General features: G+C 38.7%; 1 non-coding gene and 1 pseudogene across 1 annotated transcript; one reads left to right on the forward strand and one right to left on the reverse strand.

The window, feature by feature from the left end:
• Positions 1-1,481: 1,481 nt before the first annotated feature.
• On the reverse strand, positions 1,482-20,122 carry LOC118643099 (annotated as a pseudogene).
• On the forward strand, positions 16,224-16,329 carry LOC118643115. The gene has a single exon (XR_004961960.1). It is a non-coding gene; the product is annotated as a U6 spliceosomal RNA (small nuclear RNA).
• Positions 20,123-21,234: the final 1,112 nt, after the last annotated feature.

Genomic DNA, 21,234 nt, shown 5'->3' on the forward strand with positions numbered 1-21,234 from the left:
AATCCCCTAAGGAGTGGGGAGCTGAGAGAGGGATGAACAACAGAATTTATATGCATATAGGAATGAACAGTGGACATGGACAACAATCGGGGGAAGGGGCGGGGAGGGAAGAGGGAGGGGGGAACCACTGGGGGAAAAAAGGAGAATCATTTGTAACAAAAATTAATCAATAATAAAAAAAAAAAAGTAGCAATTTACAAATGAAAAAAAAATAAATAAATAACATGTTTGTATATGAAATTATGCATGTACTCACTCCTAGAATTGAGATTTTAGGACAGGGCTGTAAATCATATTCTGAATAGATTTTCACTGAAGTCTCCATATTCTGATTAGATTTCCACTGAAGACTCCAGTTTGCTGGCTTATACAGTATAAGTCTATAAATATATTGAAAAATATTTATCATTTTTAAATAGCAATAAAACCCATATATTTTTGAAACACATGAGACTTAAGATACATTTTTGTATTTCCTCATTTTATTGCCTTTCAGACACTTAAAATTCTTTAAAAGGCAGAGAGTTTACTTGTAAAGTGAAAATACAAATTTATAACAATGCAATAAAGTTTAGTACATTTTTAGGCAAATTCAACTTAGGCTATTTTTCAATATTCTATAGTGGGCAGAAAAATAGCTGAACTTCTTTAGGTAAGACAATAAAATATATAAACAACCTAGTTGAATGAAAATTTTATTGCTTTTAAGAAATGATACAGTTAGTTGTGCATGGATGTAGTTTTAATTTGAATGATATTCAATAGCATATAGTCTGGAACAACATAAAGTTACAACATGAACCGCCCTTTAGTAGATTTAGACTCCCAAACACCTTTTCAATGTTCATGACTTAAGTTATGAAAGTTATCAGTCTCTATCACCAGGGTTTTGTATAAAAATTAAATTCAGTGTTCTAGACTCTCTTAATATTTTCCTTAAATAAATAATAGTAATGATAATAATGTTCCAAGTATAAACCAACTTATTACAAGGTACCTTATGTATATTTAAAAATAAAACAGTTGCCCTGGCCAATTTTTCCCAGTGGTTAGAGCATTGGCTTGTAGACAGAGTCCTGTAGGGTTCGGTTCCTGCTAAGGGCACATACCACGGTTGTAGTTTGTCCCCGGCCCTGGGTGGGATTGTGTGGGTGGCAACCAGTTGATGTGTCTCTCTCATATTGATGTTTCTCTCTCTCTCTTCCACCCTTTTTCCCTCCTGCTCTGTCTGAAGATGAATGCAAAAAAGTCCTCGGGTGAGGATAAAAGAACAGGTAAAATAGTTTATCAGTTACATTAAAACTAATAACAAATATATTGTTTTAGTCTCTCAACTGTGTTATATAAATCAGAAATATTTTCATATATGATAATGTCCCTTCTTTACAAAAATAGTTGTATTTTAAGAAGTATTCACAAGACTGAGACAAAAATACTGTGTACATACACAATGTGTGGGACCAGACTGCTCACCATTAGTCCTACAAGGCAGCATCACTGGGATTTAACTGTTCTACAGAGGAACCAAGCATAATCTGAAGCTCATTTGTTAATTAAACCAAATGTAGTAATTCCTTGCTTTTTGGATTGAAGGCTTCTAGGTCTTTGGGGCAAGAGAAGAGACTTGGTGAAACCTGCTTATAAAACTCTACTCTTGCAACTGTGACAATTTCTATATTTGGACAATTGTAGTGAAATGTGTGGATGACATTACCATTTTTTAAAGCACATTTGAAAGCAATAACCAGTTTCATGGTCTACAATATAAACAAAGAAAGTGGTTTAAACTTCTTGAAAAATTTGAAGTGCCCCCCCCCCAAAATTTAATTACCATCTAAACTAGAATAGTCTAGAGCAGTAACAACATTTACTTCCACTTTCAGCTGCCTGCCAATTTTTTTCCCTATACCTACTCTTTATTTATTTATTTTCCTAATTGATTTTAGAGAAAGAAGAAGGGAGAGGGAGAGAGAGATAGAAACATCGATGAGAGAGAACAATGATTGGCAGCCTCCTGCATACCCCCACTAGGGATCAGGCCCAAAACATAGGCATGTGCCCTGACCAGGAATCAAACCGGTGACCTCTTGGTGCATGGGTCAATGCTCAACCACTGAGCCACACTGACCAAGCTATACTCACTTATTGATCAACCTCTTTTTAAGGTTAGGGAAAGTACTTTTAGTGACAGTGACCCTAGACTAATGTGGTTTGAAGAGAACATTTAGAGAAAAGACCGGGTGACTTTTCAAAGCTAGGAGGAACATCTTAACGAAACTCCAGAATGTTCACTGGATTGATTTCACTGCCAGTAGAAAGAAGACCTATTCACTCAATTCAGAGCACAATTCAGTATGTCCCACTGAGTGAAATCTGTACCCCAACCTAAGAGAATTGATTACAAACGTTTTTTATCTCTTTTCTTCCCCAAAACAGACCATTTTAAACAAATAAGGATGTTTCTTCTTTTCTTTAACATCTCTGCCCCTATCCCTCATCTCTTTGGGGATTTTTACTTTTGAAAAGCAAATTGATATACTCCTTATATTGACCCTGCAACACAGCCTGAAGATAATGCTATTTATTAAGCACCTTTGCTAATACACAGCAGAGCACAAGTACCTTGATAAGTAAACCCCTACTGAGTGGTCACCAGGGCACAGTGGCTCACCTATGGGGCAAAACTGAACCTAACCAAATCTGGTGATAGCACAGATCCTAGGAATCAATAATAATTTTTTAATGCTATATGAGAAGGGAGATTATCAAAAAGTGTTTTGATTTTTTTTTTTGAGAGAGAGAGAAACATTGAGAAACATTGATCAGCTGCCTCCTTCATGCCCCCTACTGGGAATTGAGCCCACAATCTGGGCATGTGCTCTGATCAGGAATCGAATTGGGACCTCTCCATTCGTGGGATGACGCTCCATCTACTGAGCCACAGCAGCCAGGCTCAAAGCACCCCTTTAATGGAATGTTGACAAGCTTCTAAAGCTCTTTCCCAGAGATAAACTACTTAAGTATATAAGAGTCCAATTCTTCTGAGAATTCCAGTGAATGACAACTTCAGTGCTTTGGGGTCTAGACCATTCTTTGCCTTGGTAGTGTTTTGATAATGACATGTTATACTATGCTAAGACTCTGATCCCCACTGTATATCATTAATCTTTACCAGGTTCATGGAGACTTAGAACTTATTCATTTACCCTCATCTACTTAAAAATGTATTTACATCCCTGGCAGGTTTGGCTCAGTGGTTAGGGCGTTGGCCTGCAGTCCAGAGAGACCTGAGTTTGGTTTCCGCTGATGGCGCGTGGCTCGGTTACAGTTTTGTTCTCGGTTGGTCGTGTGGGTGGCAACTACTTGATGTGTCCCTTTCACATCCATGTTTCTCTTGCTCTTCCTCTCTCTCCTTCCTACTCTACCTGAACAAAAAATGGAAAAATATCCTTGGGTGAGGATTAAAAATAAATGTATTACATCCTAGTCAGATATTTTCAACAATATGATATACGTACTTAGCCCTGAGAAGCAAACACTTGGATGTTATAACATGGTAATAAGGGACTATCTGAAAATTCAAATTCAAACACATCACTGTAATCCTTATGTTCATCATTTTGGTCCTCTGATCTTGAGGGGTTTGCCAAAACATAATATCCTGTTTCATTATCTGGTTCTAATTTATGGGTAAAAGAGAGAAAGAAGTCATTACACTCTCATCAATTTAACAATTCTAAATAAAAAAGGTTATTTCCTAATGAACCCTGTTTACCCTGTCCCTACCCTTCTTCACCTCAAACCAGCAAGGAATGTTCTACTCATTCCCTTCCCTTTACTGAAACAAACTAGGTTGCTCACCACACACAGAGCTTCCATAGAACTTTGGGCAATTAAACCCATCATCACTCTGACCCTGTAGGTTATTTAAATAATCTGCAGAGAAAAAAATAATATGATGTTACTGGAAGTAATAAAAAAATTCCAGTGAGGTTGTAGGATACCTGGTCAAATATACAAAAATTTGGGAATAAACTTAACCAAGGGGACAAAAGACTCATAGACTACAAACTACAAATTTGATAAAAACAAACAAAAAAACAAGGTATATACAAATGGAAAAATATTCCACATTCATGGATCAGAAGACAATATGGTTAAAATGTCTATTATATCCCCCCCAAAAATCTACAGAGTCAATGTTACGCTATCAAAACCCAAAGACACTTTTATTTTTCAAAAATAGAAAAATTGGTCCTAAAATTAATAAGAAATCTCAAGGTGTCCAAAATAACCAAAATACTCTTGAAAAAGAACAAAGTTAGTGGACTCAAACTTCTTGATTTCAAGACATAAAACAATAGTAATTGAGACAGTAGAGCACTGGCATAAAGACAGACATAGACAAAAGGGACAGAATAGAGGGCTATGTATACTGTTTGATAATCTTTGACAAGGTGCTATGGTAACACAATATGGAAAGAACAGTCTGAGCCACAAATGGTGAGGGAAAGCTGAATAAGCAAGAGCATAAAGTTGAATTCATTTACACTATATGCAAAAATGAACCCAAAATATATTAAAGAGCTGAAACATAAATATGTTACGTCATCCAAAAAGACCAAGAAACAGTTGTAAAAGAAAAGGGGGGGAGGTGAAAAGAAAAGCATGGTGTCAAGAAAGTCAATCAGTCTGGTCAGTGTGGCTCAGTAGTTGAGCATCATCCCTTGGACCGAGAGGTCCCGGTATGATTCCTGGTCAGGGCACATGCCTGGGTTGGGAGCTTCTAGGCAGTTAGTTGATCAATGTTTCTCTCTCATTGATCTCTCTCTCTCTCTCTCTCTCTCTCTCTCTCTAAAAAATTAATAAAAACATATGTAAAAAAAAAAGAAAGTCAAAATAAAATTAGGGAATATTTAAAAAACATGGTCATAGTGTCAAATGAAAGAAGCAATGTAAGGACATTTTATTCTATCTGTTGAGGGACATGTGATTCAAATGTTGCTTAAATGGAATATGATTCCTAAAATTTTGTAAAAATTTTGTTGGTGGAACTTAAAGCTGAAGCAATTTATTTATTTTTATTTATTTATTTATTATTTATTTATTTATTTATTTATTTATTTTTATTTTATTTTTATTTTTTTTATCCTCACCCGAGCACATTCTTCCATTTTTGTTCAGATACAGTGGGAGGGAGAGAGAGGAAGAGAGAGAGAGAGAAACATCGATGTGAAGGGACACATCGAGTGGCTGCCACCCACACAACCAACCAGGGCTGGGGACAAACTGCAACGGAAGTACATGCCCTTAGCGGGAACCGAACCCAGGTCTCTCTGGACCGCAGGCCGACGCTCCAACCACTGAGCCAAACCGGCCAGGACTAAAAGGTGAAGCAATTTATGTTAACAACAATTAACAAAAACTATGTGAATTAAATTAAAGCCAATTTTAGTTAACAAAAACAAAAAACGGGAAAGGCTTTAGAAAATTCCACTTAGCAGTGATTTCTTAGGCATGACACCTACAGCATAGGCAACAAAAAATAAAAACACAAAAATATGACTACATCACTTCAAAATGTCTGCACATTAAAGGAAACAACAAAGAGAAAAGGCAACCTACTGAATAAAAAATATTTACAAACCACTTATCTGATATAGGGATTAACACTCAGAACACATAAGAAACTTCTACAACTCATCAACAAAAATTACTCAATTAGAAATGGACAAAGAACTTGAATAAGCAATTTTCCAGTGAAGATTTATGAATGCCCTATAAGCACAAGAAAAGATATTTAATGTCATTAATCACGAGGCAAATGCAAATCAAAACTACAGTGAGACATCCCCTTACATCCATTACTATGATCACTGTGAATTAAAACAGAAAACAGTGTTAGCAATCATCTAGAGAAATTTGAAATTTTATGCACTACTGATGCAAATGTAAAACAGTACAGCCAACCCTGGCCAGCGTGGCTCAGTTGGTTGTAGTGTGAAGAACAGATGATAGGGCAATAAAAAATAAATAAAATAAAAAATACAGCTAAAGTACAGTGAGAACTTGTAGTTACAATTCTCCGCTCACTGACCCTTAGAAACCAGGAACCTTGAAAGAAGAAGCAACCTTCAATCTTGTCAATCTCCTGCAAGAATAACTGCCCCATTGTGAGACTAAGGTCATTTACTCCCTAAGCAAGAATGCTAACCGCAGTTACCTCCTTCTGTATGTGCTTGCTTGCCAGGATCCGTCAAGCTAACTATATAAGCAGCCCTCTCCTGAGCTTGGGGCTACTCTCTCCTCTGTGTAGGATGAGACAGTTACCATGCAGATAATAAAGCTCTCTCAATTTGAACCCAATTCAGAGTCTGAGTCTGGTCTGTCTTGTTGGTGTACAACAGGAGCATCATCCTATGAATGGGAAGGTGGCAGGTTTAATTTCCCAGTGGGACCTCATACCTTAGTTCAGGTTTGATCCCTGCATGTGGGACAGGCTGCTGCTGAGGTATTTCTCTCGCATCATTGTTTCCCTGCCGCTTCCTCCCTGTGTCCCTCCTCCTGACCCTCTCTACCAAAATGAATTTTAAAAAGAAAAACAGTATAGCCACTTTGGGAAAAGTGTAGAGTTTCCTCGGAAAATTTAAAATAGAATTAACATATGTTTCAGCAATTTTATTTCTGGGTATGCACAAAAAGAACATAAAGTGGGGCCTCATATTCACATCCAAGTTCATTACAAGACTATTCACGATAGTTAAGAGTTGTAAACAATCCAAATTTCCATCCTGAATGAATGAATAAACAAAATATGGCATATACATACAATGAAATATTATTCAGCCTTAAAAAAGAAACTCTTTTATGTGGTAAAACATGGATAAACTTTGAAAACATTATGCTCAGTGAAATAAGCTAATCACAAAAGGCCACATTGTGTAAGATTCCACTCATATAAGTCATCTAAAGCAATAAAAAATGATAAAAATAGAAAGGAGAATGCTGCTTCCCAGATAATGTGGGGGAACGGGAAGTAAAATTAATGTTTAATGGGCATAAATTTTCCCTTTCACTAGATGAAGTAGTCCCAGAGTTTAGCTACACAACACTGTGAATATTTTTAACAGTACTTAGCTGTATGCTTGAAAATGTTTAAGAGGAAAATTTTAATGTTGAATGTTTGTAAAACTCTATTTAAAAACTCAATTGGCAAAATGAAAAGCACTTCCCTTAACAACAGGAATAAGACAGGGATGCCCACTCTCGTCTCTCTTATTCAACAAAGTACTAGATATTTTAGCTACAGTGATCAGACAAGAAAAAATAAAAGTCATCTAAATGGAAAAGAGGAAGTGAAACTCATTATTCACAATTAACATGATATGTACATAGAAAAACCTAAGTATTCCACCAAAAATATACTAGATTTAATAAATTAATTTAGTAAAGTAGCAGGATACAAAATCAACATCCAGAAATCGTTGGCATTTTTATACTCCAATAATAAACTCACTAAAAAAAACAACACCATTTAGCATTGCAACAAATAAAGATAACTAGAAATAAACTTAACCAAAAAGGAAAAAGTCATGTTTTCAGAAAACAACTGGACATTGAAAAAAAAGATACAGAGGAAGATATTAAAATGTGGAAGCATATACCTTGTTCATGGATTAGAAGAATCAACATCTAAAATGTTCATTCTAATCAAAGCAATCTATATATTCAATGCAATCCCCAAATACCAATAACATATTTCACAGAACTAAAACAATACTCCAAAAGTCCGTATGGAACAAAAAAGGACCCCGAATAGCCATAGCAATATTGAAAACGAAGAACAAAGTTGGAAGGATCACAATATTAAATATCAGGTTATACTAAAAAGCCCTAATAATGAAAACAGACTGTTTCTGACACAAGAATAGGCATACAGATCAATAGAACAGAACAGAGAACCCAGAAATTGACCCAGGACATAATGTTCAATTAATATTTGTCATAGGTGGCAAAAGCATACAATGAAGTAAAGACAGTCTCTTTAATAAATGTTGGGTCCTGGCTGGTTTGGCTCAGCAGTTAGAGCATAGGCCCATGGACCAAAAAGTCCAGAGTTTGATTCCTGCCAAGGGCATGTACCTCATTTGTGATTCACTCCCAGCCCTGGTTGGGTTTATGTGAGTGGAAACCAATCAAGGTGTCTCTCATGTCATTGATTCTCTCTCTCTCTCTCTCTCTCTCTCTCTCTCTCTCTCTCTCTCTTTCTCTCCCCACCCCTCCCCCCCTCTGTCCCTTCTCCTCTGTCTGAATATAAATGTAAAATATCCTCAAGTGAGGATAAAAAAAATGGTTTTGGGAAAATTGGACAGCTAAATGCAAAAAAAATGAAGTTAGACTACCAACTTACACCATACCCAAGAATAAACTCAAAATGAATAAAAAACTTGAATGTCTCTTGTGAAAGCATAAAAATACTAGAAGAAAATGTAGTCAGACATTGTAGGTCGCAGAATTTTCATGGATGTATTGCTTAGTAGTAGAGAAACAAAAGAAAAAACTAATACATGAGGCTACATCAAAGCAAAAGTTTGTGCACAGCAAACAAAACCAACATTAAAATGAAAAGGAAATCCACTATATAGGAGAATATAATTGCCAGTGACACAATGGATATAGTATTAGTATCCAAAATATGTAGAGTACTCATACAACTCAACAAAAGGAACGCAAACAATTCAGTTGAAAAATAGTCAGAGGACCTGCATAGACACTTGTTCAAATAGGATCTCAAATGGCCAGGAGATCCCTGGCTGGTTTGGCTCAGCGGTTGGAGCGTCGGCCTGTGGATTGGAGAATCCCAGGTTTGGTTTCCGCTAGGTGCATGTACCAAAAAAAATAAATAAATAGCCAGGAGACATATGAAAAATGGTCGTCACTAATCATCAGAGAGATGCAAATTAAAACAATGAGGTATCACCTCACACCTGCCAGAATGGCTGCCATCAACAAATCATCAAACAAGAAGTGCTGGCAAGAGTATGGAGAAAAGGGGACTCTAGCATACTCCTGGTGGGAATGCAGACTCGTGCAGCCACCATGAAAACAATATGGTGTTACCTCAAAAAATAAAAAAATGAACTGCCATTTGACCCAGTGATCCACTTCTCGGAATATACCCTAAGAAGCCTAAAAACCAATCAGAAAGAATATATGTATCCCTATATTCACAACAACACCATTTACAATAAATAAAATCTGGGAACTGCCCAAGAGTCCATCAGTAGATGAGTAAATAAAAAGCTGGAGTACACATGGGATTTATCAAAATAATTATATCAAAATGTAAGTCACACTAAAAATGACCTTGCTACTGAGAATTTTCAAAATGTGTCTCTTTGTAATACTTTGAATGTTAAAGATATTAATTGGGAATAATTCACTATCATTTTTTACTAATACATTTGATATAAAGGCTGGAGTTAAAGGTTGAAAAAAATATATCACACCAAATGGGGTAATTAATTTGAAAAGATTATGGAACATGATGGACAAAAAAAAAAGTCTTATATGCATGCATGCATAACCAATGGACATGGACATCAAAGCTGGGGACAGGGAGGGGAGGATGAGGAGAAGGGTGCCAATGGGGTAAAAAAGGAGAAACATCTGCAACAAAAATAAAATTTAAAAAATAAACTAAAAAAAAAGTCTATGTTACATTTACACAATGGAAAACTATGCAGCTGTAAGAAATGAAGGAAATTTTATCTGTTGCAACAACATGGATGGACCTAGACAGCATCATGCTAAGTGAAATAAGCCAGTCAGAAAAAGATAAATACCATATTATTTAACATTATATATATATATATTATATTATATATATTATATATATATAATCTTATGAACAAAATAAACTGAAGAACAAAATAGAAATGGTGGCATGGAAACATAAAAAGACTGACAGCTGTCAGAGTGGAGGTGATTTGGAAGACTCACTTGATGGAAAAAAAAAATGAACAATTTAAGCAAAAGAACTAAACAAAACATTAAAATAACAGAGAGAGAAAATAGTATGGTGATTACCAGAGGGAAAGGGGGTGGGGCAGGTAGAAGAGAGTAAAGGGGAGGTAAGTGGTGATGGAAAGAGATTTGACTTAGGGTGGTGAATACACAATGCAATATACGGTGATGTCTTATAGAACTGTACACCTGAAACCTATATAATTTTATTAACCAATGTCACTAATGTAAATGTAATCAAAATATACATTAAAAAATAAATTAATTATATAAATTTAATAAATAAAAATATAAAACCTGTTCATACAAAAAAGTGTTAACAAATTTTAGTGGTATTTTAAAAATAATTTCAGAATAGGCTGGCATGTAACATCCTACATACACAAGAAAGCTCCCTTCCAGCACATGCATGTAATTCTTTAACAACCTATTCACTGCTGTATTTGATATAAAATAATATACCTCATCACTCACCTTCCCTAGGAACAGATCACTTCTAATATCCTAGCTGACTAACAAAAGCAAGACTAGCAAGATAAGAATATTTTAACTATCATATTAAAAAATAAAGAAGCGAGTCTAGCTAAGGGTCCATCAATTTTATTTATCTTTTCAAAGAACCAGTTGTTTCATTGATCCTTTGAATTGCTTTTTGGTCTCCAAGTCATTTATTTCTGCTCTGATCTTTACTATTTCCTTCCTTATACTTGCTCTGGGGTTTTCTTTTTGTTTGCTTTCTAGTTCTTTAAGTTGTGAGCTTAGATAGGTTATTAGAAATTTTTCTTGCTTCTTGAGGTAGGCCTGTAGTGCTATGAACTTCCCTCTCAGAACTGCTTTCGCTGTGCTCCATAGATTTTGTGTTGTTGTGTGTTCATTTTCATTGGTTTCCAGACAGTTTTTAATTTATTTCTTGTTCTCCATGGTATACCATTCATTGTTCAATAACATGGTATTTAGCCTTGATGTTTTCAAATGTCTTTGCATGTTTTGTTGAAGTTGATTTCTAGTTACATGCCATTGTGATCTGAGAAGATGCTTGATATGATTTCAGTATCCTTGAATTTGTAGAGACTTAGTTTGTGCCCTAACATATAGACTACCTTTGAAAATGTGCCATGTGCACTTGGGAAGAATGTGAATTCTGCAGTTTAGGGGTATAATTATCTGTAGATATCTATTAAATTCATTTGATCTTGCGCTTTATTTAGAGTCTGTGTTTCCTTGTTCATTTTTTGTCTGGGTGATTTATCCAGGGATGTCAGCAGGGTGTTAAAGTCCCCTGTTATAATTGTATTGCTGTTGATTTCTCCTTTGAAGTCCTCCAGAATATTTTTAATATATGTTGGTGCTCCTATATTGGGTGCATATATGTTTACCAAGGTTATATCATCCTTTTTGATAGATCCTTTCAATATTATTTGGTGGCCTTCTTTGTTTCTAATTATAGTCTTCATTTTGAAATCTACTTTATCGTGTCTGAGTATTGCTACTCCAGATTTTCTTCCCTTTCCATTTGCTTGAAAGATTTTTTTCTTTCCCTTTACTTTCAACCCATGTGAGTTTTTGTTGTGAAGTGGGTTTCTTGTAAACAACATATATGTGAGGCATGCTTTCTTTTTTTTATAATAAACAATTTTTACTGTAGTTTTCTTTAATAAATGTAGATGAAAAGATACTCAACATTACCAGTAATCAATAAATGTAAATAAAAACCACAAGCTACTACTACACACATAATAAAACAGCTCATGTTAAAAACACTAACAATAACAAGTGTTGAAGAGGGTTGGAGCAACTGGAAGTATCATATATTACTAATGGGAATGCAAAATGATAGAGCCATACTACAAAATATGGTAATATCTTTCAAAATTAAACATACATTTACCATATGACTATTCCTAGGTATTTGCCTTAGACACTTGTATGAGAAAGTTCATAGAACATTCTTCACAATATCTAGAAATTGAAAACAACTCAAATGTCTATCAGTCAGTGAATGGGTAATCAAATTGTGATGTATGTATTCATTCATTGAATATTCATTTGAGTAGTAAATTAAATGTTAACAAAAAATTAAACGTTAATATATGCAAAACCACAACTCACTCTAATAAACATGCTAAATGAGAAAAGTCAAATACAAAGGCCTACATACCATACTTTATTATTTTATCTATAGGAAATTCTAGAAAAGACAAAGCTAGTGACAAAACAGATTAGTAATGATTACTTGGGGTCAAGGAAGGGGCTCAACTGGAAATAAGCATAAGAAAGCTTTTGTTATATATTTGATTGTGTTGAGTACAGGACTATATACAGTTACAATGTTTATATTAAGTGTACACTTAAAATGGATGAATAAAAAATGTAGGGTTTTATGTTTTACAGTGACACATATTTTAATGCTATTAAAACTCTAATAAGTTTTTGGACAGTGTAGAGAGATTACTGAACCACAAAGAGTAGAATTTCAAAGTAGAAATATTGAAATATTTCTCAGTAGAGCTCCAATTCATAGTGTGTCTCTATCTTAATCTGGAGACCAGATATTTTTTTGAAGAGAAGAGTTTCTTATACATTTTTCTCCGAGTGAACTAGAAATGTTTCCCATAAAAACCATATTCTAATATTCTTTAAATTATTAATCAGACTATTGTGTCTTCAAAAGAGTATAATATGTAAAATAAACATAACCACACTTTTTCTTCTCTTTAGTTATCAAAAATAAAGTTGCACACAAAGTTCTAAGAGTAAAACTAGATATGTTTAGAGAACTTAATTTAGCTTTTTGCCTCACTATAATTTTGGGTAATTCAATTTCTAAGAATTTTTAACTTTTATGTGAAGTATGTTTGCTATATATAGTGAGTATTTCTAGGATTCTACTAAGTTTTATTCAGAATTCTGATGTTATTCAGAGCCATTATTAATAGTGCCAGGGGTATTTGTCTAAAAAACTAACCCAGTTTTTGAATTGATTTGTTTAGAAGACATAAAATTCAGCAAAGAATACAACTCTACACACTCAATATACAAACAATTCAAAAAAAAGTATCTTCTGAAGGTGAAGTTTGCATATGTTATCATACTGTTAACTTGAAGAATGCAGTCGTCCCCCACTTCTTCGCGCTTCAACCTTCCTAGCTTGACTCTATTGCGTTTTTTTCAAGTACTATATATATAAATAAAAAATCCTACTTCGTGGAAACTAATTTATTGCAGAGAGTCTGGAACTGTTTAACCAGGATAAACAAAGGCTGACTATAATTGTATTCTATCAAAGGATGTTAGTAGTCCTAAAATATCCTTCTATTTTCCTATAATTTTTTTCACAACTAAAGAAATCTTATATGGGTCATAAGAACAAAAATTAAGTAGCCTGCCCTGTCTGGTTTTGCTCAGTGGTTAGAGCCTCGGCCCATGGACCAATGAGTTGCAGGTTTGATTCTGGTCAAGGGCACGCACTTTAGTTGCAGTTCATCCTCGGCCCTGGTCGAGTCATGCAGGAGGCAACCAGTTGATGTGTCCCTCTCACATCAATGTTTCTCTCCCTCTTTTCCTCTCTCACTCCCTTCCTCCCACTGTCTGATGATACATGGAGAAATATCCTCGGATGAGGATTAAACATAAAAAATTAAATAGCCTGTTTGGGGGCATGGCTATCTCCTTAGCAATACTTTATTTAAAAATTCAAATAATGTTTTAGCCCTGGCCAGGTGACTCTGTTAATTGGAGCATTGTCCCATACATCAAAAGGTTGTGGGTTCAATTCCTGGTCAGGACACAAACTTAAATTGTGGGTTTAATTCCTGGTCAGGGCATGTATGCAGAGTCATGCTTTCTTTCCCAGTCAGCTATTCTGTGTCCTTTTATCAGCGCATTCGAAACATTCACATTTAAGGTGAAAATTGATACGTATTTATTTATTGCCATTTTTGTTTAGTGTGGTTCTATTTTTCTTCCTATTTCTTCTACTAATTACAGCAGTCCTTTAACATTTCTTGCAGTGCTGGTTTGGTGTTAATATATTCCCTTAGCCTTTTATTGTCTGGGAAGCTCTTTATTTGACCTTCTATTTTGAATGATAGCCTTGCTGGGTAGAGTAGTCTTGGATTCAGATTCTTGTTTTTCATGACCTTATTTACTTCATGTCACTCCCTTCTGGCCTGTAGTGTTTCTGTTGAGAAGTCAGCTGAGAGCCTTATGGGGTTTTTTTTGTAGGTAACCTGTTGCTTATCTCTTGCTGCTTTTAGAATTCTCTTTGTCTTTAATTTTTGACTATTTAATTACTATGTGTCTTTGTTCCGGTTCTTCTTACTTGGGGCTCTCTGTGCTTCCTGAACATGAATGCCTTCTCCCTTCACCAAGTTAGGAACGTTTTCTGTCAAATATATTCCCTAACCCTTGCCCATTTTCTTCATCTTCAGGAACTCCTATGATACAAATGTTATTACATTTACTGTTGTACCACCATTGTGGTTCCTGTCTATTGGGAAGAAGGCAATGAACACAGAACACAAGACACATAGAGACAGTATATGGCTGCAGCCCCGAGTGCTTGTAGCAGTTTATTTTTAAAGGCAATAGTTTGGCAACCTCCCCTGCTTACTTGGAAGCTTTATTGGACTTGTTCCTTATTCTTTTCTTGAATCCATTATCTGAATAACACACTCCTTTGTCTGTGCACGTACTGTTCTTAGTAAGAATGTTGCCAGGAAGGTCAGTGCATGCAACTGCTCCTTCAGGCTCCTGTTTGCAGCATAGGAGTGCCAGAGCTCATTTGCAAAGCTCCATGTATGATCATGGGAACACAATAAGGTTCAGCTGTTTGCAGCTGCCCTTAGTTGTCTTTAGTACGTGGGTCTCACTTCCATGATCCTCAGATCATCTTCACCCACAGTTCTCTTAAGCTATCTTCCTGTTTTTTAATTGTTTTTTCCTTTTGGTTTTCTTACTGGGTGACTTTTTCCTACCCTGTCTTCTAATTCATTGATTCGGTACTCAGCTTCCTCTACTCTGCTGGTTAGAACTTCCAATATGTTCTTTATTTCTGCTATGTCATTCTTCATTTCCACTTAGTTGGTTTTCAATGTTTCTATATTTTTACTCATAATGCTGATGTCCTTACTCATGCTGTTGAGCTTTTTCAAGATCATAGTGTTGTAAACCAGGAGATTGACCACACTCAGACTCAATTTTTCAGTTTTTGGGGATGCTTTATTAAGCTAAAGCCTGCACGCAGGGTCTGCCGTCCACAGACGCAGCTGAGAGCAGCAGCCCAGAGAAGCTAAAATGGCTGAGTTTTATAGGGGGCTTCTGGTGCAAATTGCAAGCAAGCAGGATGTACAGAAGCAGAGGCAGTTAGCGATAAGCAGGAGGGAACAGAGGTGGGAGGGAGCTGAGGCGAAAGGGAACTGGGTGAACTGGGTCAGCATACATCTATTCTGCTATTCATTTTATTATTTAAGTTTTAAAAACTAACAAATTCAAGTCAGATATCAGCAGTTAGCCAGGTGTAATATGCATATGTTTAACAGTTACAGTTTTGGGGGGTAAAGGGAGCTTCAGTTTCTCCCTATCAGTTTCTTTACAGAGCATGCAGGACACTCTGGCCTTGGGGCCATTTCTGTCCTCCCTTTTCCTGAAGGATGTTGCTTTTCAAATTCCCAGTGAAGGTCAAACTCTGGTTAATTTTTATGGGGCTAAAGCCGTCTATAACATTCTCTGTTGTTCATCTTGCTGTCTCTGAGGTTGTTAATTAGGGTAGCTCAAAGATAAGTTCTTGTGTTTTTTTATTGGATTTTAAGGACAGTGAGCTACAACAATAGCTCTGAATCTATCTCTGATCATTTGCTTAGCTGCAGTTCATTTATCTCATCTTCAATAGAGTTATCTTGTTCTTTTATTTGGGATTTGTTTCTTTGTTTCACCATTTTGGCTATCTTGGTGAGATTTGGAGACTGCCAAATCCCCCTGTGAGTGTTGGTGTTCTGCTGTTTGTGGCTCCCTCTCCTGACTTTGGATGGGCCCGGGTGGGCCGAAGATAAACACCACTATCAGGTCTTACTTTCCTGGGTAGATTTGCAAGCCCAGGAAAGATTCAGTTATCCTCTAGCTTTTTCCTAGAGGCTAGTAGTCTCAGTTACTCAGTGCCTTGGAATGTAGCCCTGGTATTCTGCATAAGAATATTTCCAGTGCTCACTTCAGCAGCACATATACTAAATTGGAATGATACAGAGAAGATTAGCATGGCCCCTGCGCAAGGATGACACGCAAATTCGTGAAGCATTCCATATTTTTTAGCCACAGAAATCTTGAAAAAGAAGAACAAAGTAGGTGGGATCACAATACCAGATATCAGGTTATACTACAAAGCGACTGTAACCAAAACAGACTGGTACTGGCACAAGAACAGGCATATAGACCAGTGTAACAGAATTGAAAACCCAGAAATGGACCCAAAGCAATACGCTCGATTAATATTTGACAAAGGTGGCAAGAGCACACAGTGGAGTAAAGACAGCTTCTTTAATAAATGATATTGGGAAAATTGGACAGCTACATGCAAAAAAATGAAACTAGACCATCAACTTACACCATACACAAAAATAAACTCAAAATAGATAGAAGACTTAAATGTGACCCGTGAATCCATAAAAATTCTAGAAGAAATGTAGACGACAAAATTTTGCACATCATACGGAGCAGAATTTCACTGATACATCACCTAAGGCAACAGAAACAAAGGAGAAAATGACACATGGGACTACATAAAACTAAAAATCTTCTGCACAGCAAAAGAAACAGTCATCAAAATGGAAAGGCAAGCCACTGTATAGGAGAACATCATTGCCAATGATGTATCAGATAAGGGGTTAATTTCCAATATATATAGAGTGCTCATACAACTCCACAAAAGGAAGACAAAGAACCCAATTAAAAAATGGGCAGAGGAGCTGAATAGACACCTCTCCAAACTGGACATACAAATGGCCAAGAGGAATATGAAGAAATACTCAACATCACTAATCATCAGAAAGATGCAAATTAAAACAACAATGAGGTATCACCTCACACCTGTCAGAATGGTTGCCATCAACAAATCATCAAACAATGAGTGTTGGCGAGGGTGTGGAGAAAAGGGGACTCTTGTGCACTGCTGGTGGGAATGCAGACTGGTGCAGCCACTATGGAAAACAATATGGTGCTACCTCAAAAAATTAAAAATTGAACTTCCATTTGACCCAGTGATCCCACTTCTAGGAATATACCCTAAGAAGCCTGAAACACCAATCAGGAAGAATATATGTACTCCCATGTTTGTAGCAGCACTATTGACAATAGCTAAGATCTGGAAACAGCCCAAGTGTCCATCAGAAGATGAATGGATAAAAAAGCTGTGGTACATATACACAATGGAGTACTATGCAGCAGTAAGAAAGAAAGATCTCTTAACCTTTGAGACAACATGGAGGGACCTGGAAAGTATTATCCTAAGTGAAATAAGCCAAGGAGAAAAAGACAAATACCACATGATCTCAGTTATATACGGAATATAATGAACATAGAAGTCTGAGGAATACAGTAGACCCAGAAACATGGAAGTAGGGCACAGACTGACATCCCTCAGAAGAGGAGGTGGGGGGGTGTGGGAAGAGATAAACCACAGAACTTATATGCATGTATGCATGACTAATGGACATGGACAACTAAGCCGGGGACGGGGTGGGTGTGGGGTGGGGAGGGGGGTGCCAATGGGGTAAAAAAGGTAAAATATCTGTAACAAAAAAATAAATAAATAATTTTTTAAAAAATTTAAAAATAAAAAATAAATAAAAGTTGTCTTACCCAGAGGGGGAAAAAAAAGAATATTTCCAGAGGGTGGGATAGATGCTGGCTCTTAATGAGTCTCAATCTGCATTTATTTGCCTCACCTTGGGAAAGGCTGAATATCCAAAGGGGGGAGGGGGGCTGCTGCTTTTTACCACAGTTCTGAGATAGAGCACAATGGCCACCAACTTTTGTGGCCGCAACCTCAGAAAAACTCTGAGTGCCCTCAAAATCCCAGGTGTCCCATAGAGTTCCAGTCCAGTTGCCCTCCCTCTTCCATAGCCCCCAGGTGACTGGCTATGGCTATTTTAGTGCTCTGTCCTGGCTCTCTGTACTTTGGAGAGGGCTTGGTCTTTATCCTCCAAGGGCACTGCTGAAAGCTAGGACTGCTGCTGTCCATGGGCTCCCAGCCAGCCACCCTTTCATGCCTCCACAGATCCTACCAGTGTCCCTGGTTATATGTTCCTGTCCTGCTGCTTTTCTGTTGCTTTTTTTCCTGAGGATTTGTCTTTATTTTAGTTGTAATTCCCGTCTGGTCCTGGGAAATCGTCTGTGTAGCTTCTATTCACTCTGTCTCCATTTTCACATCCTCTAAGCCTACGTTGTGCACAACTGGATCCCACAGGCCTCTCTGGAGCCCCTACACCCAGCAGGTCCACGGATAACTGGGTAGTACAGTGCCTTTGAGTACCTGGTTCTATGCCTATGTTATGGGCTATTGGGTCTCACAGGCCTCTCTGGTGCTTCTGCACTCCACAGGTCCCACGGGTAATTGGATACCACGGTTCCTGCTGGTTTGCACAGGCCTCTCTGATGCTTTAGCTCCTTGCAGGTCCCACGTACCCGGAGCACAGTCCCTGTTGAGTCACACAGGACTCTTTGGTGCCCCCACACCCTGCAGGTCCTGTGGGTTGGCAGCTGGATCACACCAGTCTCTCTGGAGTTCTGGCTTCCCCATGCTCTTGTGGGCGACTGGACTGCATAGGCCTCTGTGGAGCCCAGGTCTTGCTGCTGGCAGCTGGGGACTACTGCTGCCCCGTGGGGCTCAACTGTTGCTCAGCTTTTGCTGTAGTTTTGGGGATGGGTCTCAGCTGCTGGTCTGTGCTTCTACAAGTTGCCTGGGTATGGAGGTCTGCTTCCCAACCTCTGTTGCTGGGTGTATATCTGATTAGGATGCTATTATGGGGGATGGTGCTGGGCTCCTGGCTGTCCTGAGCTTCCGCCACTGGCACCTTGGGAGCTCCACTACTGTGTACCAGTCTGTGTTGACACAGAGTGATCACTGGTCTGATGGTACCAGGTGTGCTGGCGGGCTCAGGTTGCTGGGCCCTAGCTGCTCCCACTGTGTCCCAGGAAAGACCTGGGATCTTCCAAAATGATGGGACCTCCCTGGGACACAGGGAGAAGTGCCCTGACGAGCCACCTAGAGCAGTAGCTGGCTGCTCCAGTCCACAGCAAAGGAACCTTCTTTTCCGCATCTCTGCACTTCTCGGGTTTGGTTGTACACTTTCATGTCCACTCACACTCTCTCACACACTAGCTCACTCTCTCACAGACTCACCCTCCCTCTGGTCATGCCTCCCGCCATCTTCACCCGCTCTTCATATTTAGATACAGCATCTTCAGATAACTGTCTTTCTTTCTTTGACCCTTGTCCATACAGTAGACACCACACGTGAGATGCTCAGGCACCCACGCCTCTAGCTTGCAATCATGACCTTCTGGAAAATGCTCATTTTCTTATAGTTCATGAAGGTGCAGAAGTGGCAGTCTCCAGAAGCTTGCCTCCAGCTGCCCACACCATAAACAGCAGGGGTTCCAAGTGCCCTTCAGATCAGCACTGGTACTAGCACATACTCCTGGGACATCCATATTGTATCATGCCAAAAAATGAGGACAAGGGGCACTTGGGTGACTGGAAACAGGTTTAGGCGAAGGAAAGGGCAATAAGGAGTGGAGAAGCCTGGCTGAGGAAACCTGGAGAGCAGCAAAATTTAGTCTCGGGCTGTCCAGCGCTGGTTTTGCTTCTTTCGACTATTGGTTGTCTGCCAGGTGCTTTCCGAGGTGTCTCTGGAGAAAGCTGGGGTTTGGGCCAAATTGGGGAGTGGCGGGTAAGTGATCATGGTCGTGTGGGACGCTTCTCTAGCTTTGGTTGCAGTCTGGGCTCTGGTGCATCTGCTTCGAAGTTGCGGAGCACAGTCTGCTGTCAATCAAGAACGAGTTCTGCCTTACCTCGCTTATAGGAACCTGAGTTCTGTCCCATAGCCGGTGCACACCGTGACCCCAACGTGTCTTCTGGTGGGTTTGCTTCTTTCATTCCCTCATCCTGACCCCCTCCAGAAGCCTCTACCTCCCCCCTCCAGATACGGAGCTCTCGGAGACAGACCTCCGTCCTTCTGTCCCAACCATCTGTCACTTCCAGGTTAGAAGTCAGCCAACCTTCTCGCAAGTTCCTGTGCCCCGGCCTTGGAGTTTTGGTGGGGTTGTGATTCTCCAGAGACAGCTTGCTTCAGTTTCCCTGCCGGTTATCGATTCCGGGTCAAACCACTTTGGCTTCTCTGGATACAAATGCCGAGCCACTTGGGGGCATTCCTCTTACTCTCTGTACTCCCAGATAGAATTGCCAGGCTCAGGCTACCTCCAAGACCGTCTGCGGCGGCTGCGGAGACTCTCTGCAGAACCTAAGCCTTCGGAAATGGGGTCCGTGAGCGGAGATTCCTCTAGTTACTGAGAAGACCTATGGAGGACCACAATTACAATAATGCACGCTCCAGTCTATCAAAACTCTCAGCTCTGCGGCAGCCACCTCTTGTCACCCTGCGCTGCGTTTTCCAGTCCTTGGGTTCCGTCTGGCTTGGCTAGTGTTTGTTCACTCCTACCCTCATCCTATTCGCCTCTTAGTATCAGAAAGTCGTTTTGTTTTGTTTTGCATTGGATTTCCTTGTCCAGGAAAACAGTGGGTGGTCATTAGCGGGAACTCTACCCTGAATTGCTGGGACGTTCCAATCACAAGGGAATTGTTTAAAGAGTTAGGGAGAGCAAAGACGCATAGCCCCTTTTGCACAAGAGAGGCTGGGGGAAATGCCAATTCCTGAGATCCGTCTTCATTTCTCACAGTTCTCAAGCACCTCTCAAAGTGCACCACAGGGGTTTGTGGTCTGCCCAGGCTCCTAAGAAAAGAGAGTTTGGGTCATGTTTTTATTTTTCTCAGCTGATGGCACTTGTTGGTTTACACCATTTTCCCTATAACATGACCCTTGAAAGGTGGTGCAGATCTGTGCTGGGGGCAGCAGATAGCGGGGACCCGCGGCCATTTATTGCAGTTGACAGGTATTGAAAGTCTCTTGCGCACTCGCTGAGGGTTTGTGGGTAGGC

Source organism: Molossus molossus, unplaced genomic scaffold (assembly GCF_014108415.1).
Source record: "Molossus molossus isolate mMolMol1 unplaced genomic scaffold, mMolMol1.p scaffold_m16_p_30, whole genome shotgun sequence".
In the NCBI taxonomy this organism is placed as follows: Eukaryota; Metazoa; Chordata; class Mammalia; order Chiroptera; family Molossidae; genus Molossus; species Molossus molossus.